General features: G+C 42.5%; 1 protein-coding gene across 8 annotated transcripts in view; it reads left to right on the top strand.

Moving 5' to 3' along the window:
- LOC143765743 (microtubule-associated protein tau-like) overlaps window positions 1–12,354 on the top strand; it is a 108,283-nt gene that overhangs the window by 19,878 nt on the left and 76,051 nt on the right. The window lies entirely within an intron of this gene.

Raw genomic sequence — 12,354 nt, 5'->3', positions numbered from 1 at the left:
GGTAAAATACCGGGTCAACCATAGGCAGAGGTGTACCCGTGTAGGTGTTGCCGCAGGTGCTGGGTGAACATTTGTACCGCAGAGACGCTTTTAAAGTAGCAAACTGAGCGATCCTTACCTTGTCTTACACATGTGACTCCAAGGCAAATCGCTTTGGTGGTCTGCGCTTGCACCAGATGGACCACCTGCTCTCGATCTGGACTCAGAGCAGGTAGCATGGCTCTGTTTATTATTTCCATGACTTTCTTGCAGTTGTCATTTTATTATGTACATGTTGGACAACCCTTTTAATGGCCACTTTCCCTGTAAAGTTTGGTCAGGATTGGGTTCTTCAATAAGCTGGCAGCCACACCGACTTCCTTTTAAATATATGTTGCTTTCATGATAAAACCCTTTCTGTTTTCTGTTTAGGCTGTTTTTGTACGCCCAATATTCATGATCTGCGTACGGACCTTGATGTCCAGCCATGGGTCTCCTGACCGAATCTTAATTCATGGGTTTATATGAGGTGTAAGATTGCACTCACTAACGGGTAGGGGATTGCTCGCTTGGCACGGGATTCAAGCATACGGGCACAAATTTTCACTTAAACAGTCCATGTGGTTTATTATGGAGTCATAAGCCACAGAAATATGAGCAGCAAGCACACAGTCTTTACATCATAGTATATGGCTTTGAAACACGGTCACTAAACACGCTGAACCACTGTGTCCAGTTATCGTGGGTGACCGCACGCCATACAGTTCATTAACGCCCATGGAGCTCAACAGGCACCAACATACGACATTACGGTTGCAGCAACTAAACACGCTGGTCCTCCTTTGACCAGTTGCCGTGGGTTACCACACAGTTCATGGAACACCATAAGCACCAACAGTCTATTGAGGTACCTTTCGAGAGCTCCTGCTCCACCTGCTGACTCCTTGTCAGTCCTCTCTTCCGGGAAAGCTGCCTCACGGGGATCACCAACTTGCCTGGGCGGCACACATTAGTCGGTCCAGACCCACCGAAGGACGGTAGCTTCCCCAACAGTTTCACTGTGCGCTGCTCAGGGATCCGGTCCTACTCCCAGGACCTCCCAACACACAAGCATGTGGCCTGTCCAGGTGCTATTCAGGACGTTAGTCCAACACCCCAGGCCACCAAGTCCAAAGCCCCACCACGTGCTGTTCAGGAATCCTACTCCCAGGACTTCCAACATGGGCTTCCAGGACCTTGTACTTGGACCCTTCAGATCTAAACACTGGAACCACAGAGGAACATACACAGGGACCTGTGACCCACACCCTGGTCACATTATATATCTTAACCACTCCCCTAGGTGGGAGTGTGTGTGTGCGGCTAGTTTGTCCCGCCCATCTCACATAACTAGCCCTGCCAACCTCCCATGACTATTATACAACTACATTTACTTGTAGGACTACAGGTCCCAGAACACCACATCGCTTCAGGCTGGCAACGCAGAGTCTTCTCCTCTGCGACACACATATCGGCCATTCACCACAATGCCGGACTCTGTCACATTACCACAGTCATGCCTGCGATTGCCATGCATTCCTGTGGCCTCAACATGCCTCCGTGCATATACTGGGGAGACCATGCAGCGCCCCCTACCTGTTACAGGGGTCACTGCATCACAGAGGCTGCTGAGCTCCAGTCAGAAGACATATGGCCATGGACCTGTGAAACCTGCCTTTACTAGTAAAAAAGAATACAAATAGAATTTAACTGAAATAAGCCATTGTTAATCTAGGTCCAGACTGCATTTGTGCCCACTGTCAGGCGCATATTCTCATGAGGTATGTGCCCGACAGTGGGCAGAGTCATGCACCCGTTGACCATAGGGATCCAATGTAAAGACACGAATACCGACTGGTATACGTTTCTTTGCCATGTCCCTCTGTGTAAGAAAGCACAATCTTCTGCGCTTTCCTATACTGTTAAACAAATAGTATGCAGGTCCATATACATAGGCCCCCGTCTGTTGAATGTCACCTAAGGGCACATTAAAGTATATATGTGTTACAGCTCCTGACTTATGGCTCATGCAGACATCCATGGATCTCGGTTGGATCATGGACTGCCTGCAGCTTTCCTGACTCTAACGTAACGTGGGGTGATAGCCATGGGTGAGGTCCTCGTCTTACGCCTCGGCACGTTACATGAAGATGGGGGTCATGATTGGGTGTGTGGGCTTTGTCAATGGGGGCGCTGTTCCCTCCAAGACCTCATGACGCTGGATGTTAAGTAGTTCAGTGAGGGAGACCACCACTTGAAAATAAAGTCTTTTACTTAAGATTAACTTGGTGGGAACTATGTACAATAGATAGGGGGGAGAACTTCAGGAACATTTCCTTTACAATACGGAGCGTCTTCACACACAGTCTCTCTCTACTTCTTCCAAGCTTACTTGTTTCTGCCTCATGTTCCTCTGTCTTCATCACAACGTAGCACAATGTTAGTAAGTATAGTAAGTGAGAGTCCTATACATCAACCTGTGGTTCCGAGTCCTCTTTTCCTCTTAGGGGAACTAGTTTGCTAATATGGCCGATACTTAGCTTTTCTACTTGCTGATGCCTTGGAGGTCCAGACCGGTGATTTCTCTTTGTCGCACATTCCCTGTCCCGTCTTGGCCTATATCTTCTCTGAGTTGTAAACTCAGGGCCGTACTGCTAGGCGTCCTGTCCCAGAACCCGTCTCCGGTGCATCAGTTCTGTCCTTCTATCACTTTTTCTTTTTCTATTTCGGATCTCCTGCCTCAGTCTACACTCACGTCAAGGACACCCACGTCATGTGGCTCTGCTAACTAGTCAGGCAATAGGTCTGCTTCACTTACATTTTGGGCCCTATCTGACTTCCTGTGAGGAAACTGTCTCAGTCCCTTCGCTTACCCCCTCCTACTCTGGGGTAGTTCAAAACATTAACCTTAACTCTCCCTACTGTCAGTCACAACACAATCACTAATAACGCATGTCACAATACACATTACACATCATAACAATACTCATGTATTCAAGGTTGAACGTGGACAGTATGTCTATCTACTTACGTAGGTATATATGAAACTGTCATGCTCTGGTTGGGAGACCCACAGCCAGTCTGTGCATAGCGGTCCGTGACCAGTCCGAGATCCACGTATGTCTGCGTGAGCCCAAATGCTGTAGACCAATGTGTGCATGAATGTGTACCTAGCCTTATTTATACTAATCATCCCCCTATGCTTGGGGCTACCTAGGCGCCAATGGTCAGCAAAAGCACCAGACCGCCATTAAAGAGAAGCATCAGAAATGCAAAGATCATAAGCCCACATAGGCCCGATGTTAGGGAGTCCAATTAATGCATGACAGCCAACAGACTCTTAGCACTTAATTCTGTCAAATGCTCTAATATGGAAATAAAATCTCTTAGCTAGTTCTATTTAGCCAAATTGTAGATTGTTATTTATTGGTTAGCATTTATTACATGGTTTAGTTTACTAGATCAGAAATGGTGCAAAGACAGCTCCAGTATTCTGTGCGTATGTCTGCATATGGCAAATAAATGGCGTTCATAGACACGGGAGAGCGCAGCGAGGGGAAAAAAGAGCTCAGTGTGATTCATGTGTTGGCGATTTATGTGGAAGGATTAATTGCTTTATTATATGATAATTAGACTAATCACAACCCTAAAAATGCTGTCGCTGACTGATGGACGGCTCTGACCTTAGCAGCACAGCTTGTGCTTTATAGTTTTTGCAGCTTTATTCTCCTCATTTCATGGGGCTGAAGATTACGGCTTTATCCAGTGTGTGATAGAAGAGCCTATAATAGAGGTTATGTCATAAACGGAGTGAGAGGATAAAACTAAGTTCTATGTATTCAAGATTATCGCCACCTAAAATAAAACCATCGTCAGTAAATATAGGGGCTCATGCTCACAGGCTTATAAAGGCCAAGGACAAGTATGTAAGGAGATGGACATACTGCCCACGTTCTTTCTTGAAGACACGCATATTGTTGTAATGTTTTAACCAAAATCCACCAGGTACAACCAAATCATATTAGTTGGATCAGGAGAGGTCAATGTAGTGTCTTTAGTGATCACAGAAAAACCACTCCATTAAAAAAAACATATTAGATACTGGGGGGAAAAAAACACATGGAGTTTAGAATATGACAAACTTTATTAAATATATGTATTATATGTATACAGTTGTGCTCAAAAGTTTACATACCCCAGCAGAATTTTTTCTTTCTTGGCCTTTTTTTCACAGAATATGAATGATAACACCAAAACTTTTTCTCCGCTCATGGTTAGTGGTGGGTGAAGCCATTTATTGTCAAACTACTGTGTTTTCTCTTTTTAAATCATAATGACAACCCAAAACACCCAAATGACCCTGACAAAAATTTTACATACCCTGGTGATTTTGGCCTGATAACTTGCACAGAAGTTGACACACATGGGTTTGAATGGCTACTAAAGGTAACATCCTCACATGTGACCTGTTTGCTTGTAATCAGTGTGTGCATAAAAGCTGAGTGAGTTTCTGGGATCCAGACAGACTCTTGCATCTTTCATCCAGCCACTGACATTTCTGGATTGTGAGTCATGGGGAAAGCAAAAGAATTGTCAACGGATCTACGGAAAAGGTAGTTGAACTGTATAAAACAGGAAAGGGATAGAAAAAGATATCCAAGGAATTGATAATGCCAGTCAGCAGTGTTCAAACTGTGATTGACAAATGGAAAATCAGGGGCTCTGTAAAAACAAAACCACTGTCATGTAGACCAACAAAAATGTCATCCACATCTGCCAGGAAAATTGTTCGGGATGCAATGAAAAACCCACAAATAACATCAGCTGAAATACAGGACTCACTGAAAACTAGTGGTGTAGCTAGCACTTGAAAAATAAGATGCATGGTCGAGTCGCCAGAAGAAAGCCATAACTGTGTAAATGCCACAAAGTATCTCGCCTACAATACGCAAAACAGCACAGATACAAGCCTCAAAACTTCTGGAACAAGGTAATTTTTGGCCACAACCATAAACGTTACATATGGAGAGAGGTGAACAAAGCCTTTGATGAAAGGAACACCATTCCTACTGTAAAGCACGGAGGTGAATTGCAGATGTTTTGGGGATGTGTGAGCTACAAAGGCACAGGAAACTTGGTTGACTTTGAAGGAAAGATGAATGCAGCATGTTATCAGCAAATACTGGAGGCAAATTTGCACTCATCAACACGGAAGCTGCGCATGGGGCGAACTTGGACGTTCCAACATGACAATGATCCAAAACAGAAGGCCAAGTCGACCTGTCATTGGCTACAGCAGAACAAAATGAAGGTTCTGGAGTGGCCATCTCAGTCTCCTGACCTCAATATCATTGAGCCACTCTGCAGAGATCACAAGCGTACCGTTCATGCTAGACTGCCCAGGAATTTACAGGAACTGGAGACTTTTTGCCAAGAAGAGTGGGCAGCTTTACCATCTGAGAAAATAAAGAACCTCATCCACAACTACCACAAAAAACTTCAAGCTGTCATTGATGTTAGAGGGGGCAATACACGGTATTAAGAAATGGGGTATGTAAACTTTTGATCATGGTCATTTGCATGTTTTGGGTTGCCATTATGATTTAAAAAGAGAAAACACAATAAATAAATGGCTTCACCCAACCAGTAACCATGAGTGGAGAAAAAGTTTTGGTGTTATCATTCATATTCTCTGAAAAAGGGCCAAGAAATCAAAAATTCTGCCAGGGTATGTAAACTTTTGAGCGCAATTGTATGTGCAATATCAGATGTATCAAATACATGTATTCCAGCCACAACATGTGGTAGGTCTACACAAAGTAGATGGGACATGGTTCAACACAGTGAAACATACCACGTAATAAATGCTGAAGGTGAGCAGTCCTGTAAGAAACCATCTTGAGACCTCTACGCGCGTTTCGCTTCATATAAATGAACTTGCTTCATCATGTTTTTTTACTGCACATTTCTATGTGAAAACCTCATGAGGAAAATTGCTAAAAGAATTGACATGCAGATGAAGATTAAAAAAAAAAAAGCATTCCAGGTCAATTAACAAAAAAATGAAAATCTCAATAATTCTGCTTTAAATTAAACTTTTTTAGTGCATTTTTTATGAGGATTATGTCTGGTGAATGATGTATGTAAAAATGCTATCATATGGAGATGCTGTGTGGACATACCATTACTAAGGCCTCATTCAGACATCCATGTTGCACGTATGTGTTGTATCTGGGTTTTTTTTTACACAGATACAACACACACCCATTATAATGTATAGTGCTGTTCACATGTCCATGATTTACGCAAACCATTTTTTACCAGCAGCTCAGATGAAAAAGATGAAAAGGGCCAATACAAGTCTATGGGTCTATGGGTCCATGAAAAACACGTACATAACACAGACATGCGTCGGTGTACAATCCGTCTGCCATCCATGTTAAACATTACAAAGTATAGGAGAAGCTTTGTAATTTTATTTATGTCTTTAACCATACCATAAAAATACTGATGGCTGATAGTAAAAACAGCTACATGGATGACACACTGATGGTAAAAACGGACACACGGATGACACACGGATGACTGATGGTAAAAAGGGACACATGGATGACACACTGATAGTAACAACGGACACACGGATGACACACTGATGACTGATAGTAAAAATGGACACGCGGATGACACACTGATGACTGATAGTAAAAATGGACACACGGATGACACACTGATGGTAACAACGGACACACGGATGACACACTGATGGTAACAACGGACACACGGATGACACACTGATGACTGATAGTAAAAATGGACACACGAATGACACACTGATGGTAACAACGGACATACGGATGACACACTGATGGTAACAACGGACACACGGATGACACACTGATGGTAACAACGGACACACGGATGACACACTGATGGTAACAACGGTCACACCGATGACATACTGATGGTAACAACGGTCACACCGATGACATACTGATGGTAACAACGGACACACGGATGACATACCGATGGTGACAACGGACACACGGATGACATACCGATGGTAACAATGGACACATGGATGACACATTGATGGTGAAAACGGTCACTCCGATGACATACTGATGGTAAAAACGGTCACACCGATGACATACTGATGGTAACAACGGTCACACCGATGACATACTGATGGTAACAACGGACACACGGATGACATACGGATGGTAACAACGGACACACGGATGACATACCGATGGTAACAACGGACACACGGATGACATACCGATGGTAACAACGGACACACGGATGATACATTGATGGTGAAAACGGTCACTCCGATGACATACTGATGGTAACAACGGTCACACCGATGACATACTGATGGTAACAACGGACACACGGATGACATACCGATGGTAACAACGGACACACGGATGACACTGATGGTAACAATGGACACACGGATGACATACCGATGGTAACAACGGACACACGGATGACACATTGATGGTGAAAACGGTCACACCGATGACATACTGATGGTAACAACGGTCACACCGATGACATACTGATGGTAACAACGGACACACGGATGACATACCGATGGTAACAACGGACACACGGATGACATACCGATGGTAACAACGGACACACGGATGACATACCGATGGTAACAACGGACACATGGATGACACATTGATGGTGAAAACGGTCACTCCGATGACATACTGATGGTAACAACGGTCACACCGATGACGCACTGATGGTAAAAACAGTCACCCGGATGACACACTGATGGTAAAAACCACACTGGTGACACCGGTATAATTTTTTCTCCTACATTTTAGAACACAGAAGTGTGAATGAGACCTAAAGCGAGACTGCTCAGGAACCTTCATGAAAAAAAAAATGCTTAAAAAATTGTAAAAAGAATGAACACATATATTGCAACGTCAAAATGACTGCTTTGCACGTGTTCCGTTTATTTGAGTTTCTTTTAACCGTTTCAGACTTTGAAAGCCATAAAGCGGCTAAGAGTAGAGGCCGGTCCATTCTTCCATTTGGAAGTTTCTCTCTACTTTATACATGCAGTTGAAAAAAAAATGTTGGCAGCCTACCTGCCAAGAAAATGTCCAAAGAAGATGCTTCCATGAAAAACACCGCCATGTGCACATACACTAAAAACGCTAAAAAAAATGTTAGATTACGGTAATTTTCGCCAGATGAAGAAAAATAATTCAATTGCTTTCCTGCTTTTTTCCCCATCTGGAATAATAGCAATAGCGCTATGTGTGAACAGGCCCTAAGTGCCTTGTTTTTTATCTGTTCCTTAGTTCAATTGTAAGGCTGTTATTGTACATTCAGTCACCTTGAATGTCAGATGTATTTAGTAGTGCCCCGCAGTGCTGATGTCGGCTGTAACTCAAGTTTTTTTTTTTGATTTTAGATCTTGGCACAGTTTTCTGCCAAGCCACTCCGATTGTCTGGGAACCTGCAGGATGAATAGGACTTTCATTAGAAGCAGGCGGTATTAATGGGGGCAATGTGGTGGGCACTGTTTTATGTCGATACCCTTTTCAATGGTAGCACCTTCATATAGTAAAGGGTATGTATGAAACATGAACATTTTTTTACCTGCAATTGTAGGGACGTTTCATAAGGCATTTCTTAGTCCCCATTCAGACATCCGTCTTTCATGTTCTATCTGTGGTTTCCATGGATAGAGCACGTACGCATTATAGTCTATGGGACTGTTCACATGTCCATGGTTTTCTTATATTAACTTTCCAGGAGGGCCTTGGAATTCTTTTTTTAATACAAGAAAAATGGATGGACATAAGTTTGAAAATCAGATCCAGCACATTGATTAAAAAAAGCAATGGACGTCTGATAAAGAAATTGTGCAGGAGTTTTTTCTATCAACAGCGCCACTCTAGGCCATTGGTTGCTTTTAGAATTGCAACTCATTGCCAATAAAAGGGGTTATCTCAAGATCACAACTTATCACCTAACCACAGGAGTCCGATACTGATCATGTAGAGCGGGTGGTACGTTGCCCCCCATTTGGGTGAAATCGTAGCTCCATTCACTGTCTATGTACTCCGCTATCTCCGTCAATTACATAGAAAAGGATAGATGCGGAGGTGCTGATATGTGGCCTTTTTTTTTAGTGATTGGTGGGGACCATCAACAATTAGGCACCTACTACCTCCACTGCAGATAGGTAATTGAAGTCTTGGGTTGTCCCACACAGAAATATTTTTTCTAAGCTTCCATAGAAATAGAGAGACGTGTGCTTTCACCTCTCCATTCCTGAGAGCGTGATCGAGATAGATCCCTCTGTTGATAAATATTCCATATGGGATAACTTTAAGTAAATAGGGCTGAGCTGCAATACCAGACATGAACCACTGGCAAGTGTGGCGCTGTTTCTCATAGGAGCCCCTTATTTTGCAGGTTTTTGCTGAGTTAGTGCTTCTCTTTTGTCCATTTGATGGCCATTGCATGAAAAAAGCTATAGTGTTTTCCTGTACGCAGGGGAATGCTGTATATACTGTAATGCTTCAGCAGCAGCTTTATCGGCCCTGGCAAATTACACCATAAATTGTGCTATTAGCTGGAGGCTGTGAGTGTTTGCACACCTCCGGGAAGTGATCAGATTCCTCCGAGGCCTGTCCTAGGATATTAAATATTAATGGAAAGATACTCGAAGAAAGGAGGATTTTACATGAAAGCTACAAACCTGGAGGGTTGAAAGATAAGCGAGAGCGCTTTGGAAAAAATAATTACATATTTATGGCAAGTGATAGATCTTGTTTACATTTTTAATATCATTAAAAAATAATCAAAAATGAAAAATAATAGCAACTTGATAATCAGGTCTGGACATTTGTAGGAGCTGGGAGACAGTAAAATAAGTATATTTGGGCATAGTAGGTACACGCATAGAGTAAGAATATTGGTGTACAGGGGGTACATTGGGGTAAAGAGGGGTACAGTATGTACAGGGGTGAACTACATTGGGGTACAGTAGCTACATGAGGAACAGTAGGTGTAGGGAGTACATTGGGGGTACAGTAGGTACAGAAGGGTACATTTTGGACAGTAGGTGCAGGATCTATAGTGAGTATCATTTAAACACAGACCCATAATACATCCATGTATATGAGTCTTGAATCTCATGTATGTATATATATATATATATATATATATATATATATATATATATATATATTTGAGTTATTAATACCCTGAAGACCCGCACATTAGAATCTGCCGAATATAGCACATTCTGCTGACCCAGTCAGAAATGACTTGGAGTCTGTCTGACCAGGGCAGAAATATAAATGTAGGTTATTTGCCTCCAATGTAATGGGCTGCAGTGTGTGGCTGCCAGGATCGCTGTTCCATTTTTTTACATGAGATTTTCACAGTACATTATATTTGTATTAATACTATTTAGAATTCAAGCATTTGTTAAAACTGTGTATTAGGGTCACATTTTGGGCACCTATTACTGTATCAGGATTTCAGCCCACTCCAGGAAAACGAGACATTTTCATCAGGTCGGATATGATGATTGTGATCTCGACAGTTATTTAGATTTAGAGATTATATCTGCAGTGAAACGTGGATTAGAGCAATAAAATCCTGCCTAAAGCGACTTTGTCATCAGGATTTCACACCCCAAATTATTTATATGTGCCTGTAGCGCTTTCAAAGACAAGTCCAGCTATATTTTTACATGGTCAGTCCATTCCTCTGATACTGAGAAATCAGCGTTTGAATTGATATGCAAGTGAGGTAGAAGGGCTAAATGAAGCTTGGAAATCTACAGGTGACCTAGGTTTCACCAAAAGTGGATAAATATACATCATTTTTTCTTTTTAGACCATGCTGGCCTATTTTTTTAAGCAAAAAAAGTAGTGGACAACCCTTTTAATTCATTTAATATGACTACATTTTAGGTAGCTGTATCATGGGCACCGAACAGAACATAAATCACTGTAGAGGCCTTTGACAATCTCTGTTTAATTCAGCAGAGCCGTGAGGAGTCCCCATGTCTTCTGTATTATGGAGGCCTGAGTCTGAGCTTCCTCAGATATTGGTGAGAAGCCTACATTTATTCCCCTGGTGTCAGCCTAGTCATATATTCCATACTTCTCTGCATGGACTGAACACATGTGCTAATTTGTATAATAGCAGAGCCCATTGTGTGATTTATGTATCCGGTTCATTCAGAGAGGACACATTATGGAAATCAGGATCCATTAGTAAACTCTCACTAGTGTTTCATGAATGACTTACCGTAAACATCCTGACACACGAACCTCATAAGACGTTCACTTAACCCTTACCCTGCGATATAGAACTGGGTCTGTAAAAATTAATCTGGATGTTATATTCCTGTCAAACACCAGTCAGCCATAACATTGAAACCACCTGCTTAATATTGTGTAAGTTCTCCTCATGCCACCAAAACAGTTGGGAGAGGTAACACACAGGATCTCTGATGGTGTCCTGTGGTATCTGCTACTTGGATGTGAGCAGTAGATCTTATAATGTCCTGTAAGTTGTGAGGTGCGGTCTTCATGCATTGGACATGTTTTTTTTCTCCAAATCTTACTTGGTCAGACTGAGATATGGGGAATTTAGGGACAAGTCATCACCTTGAAGTTGTATTCATGTTCCGCACATCATTACTGAGCGATTTTTGTAGCACTGCGAGGGCAGTTATCCTGATGAAAGAGGGAGCCGACAGCATCTCCTTCATGTTTGAAGGATTTCCAAAGCGGAGTTTTTCTATATGATGCACTGTCATACCTCCCAACTTTTGAAGATGGGAAAGAGGGACAAAGTTTGCGGCGCACAAATTTTAGGCCACACCTCTGACCACACCCGTTCATAATTAGTCACACCCATATCCACGTCCCAACCACACCCATTTAGCACTGCTGATCACACTGTTTCATATATAATAATTATAAACAAAAAAATATGGCCACACAGTGCTCCATACTGTATAATGGCCACACATGATGCTCCATACTGTATGATGACCACACATGATGCTCCATACTGTATAATGGCCACACATGATGCTCCATACTGTATAATGACTGCACATGATGCTCCATACTGTATAATGACCCCACATGATGCTCCATACTGTATAATGACGGCACATGATGCTCCATACTGTATAATGACGGCACATGATGCTCCATACTGTATAATGACTGCACATGATGCTCCATGCTGTATACTGGCTGCACATGATGCTCCATACTGTATAATGACCACACATGATTCTCCATACTGTATAATGACCACACATGA

The sequence above is a fragment of the Ranitomeya variabilis genome, chromosome 4, assembly GCF_051348905.1.
Source record: "Ranitomeya variabilis isolate aRanVar5 chromosome 4, aRanVar5.hap1, whole genome shotgun sequence".
NCBI classification, from domain to species: Eukaryota; Metazoa; Chordata; class Amphibia; order Anura; family Dendrobatidae; genus Ranitomeya; species Ranitomeya variabilis.
This window is presented reverse-complemented; position numbering and strand designations above follow the sequence as displayed.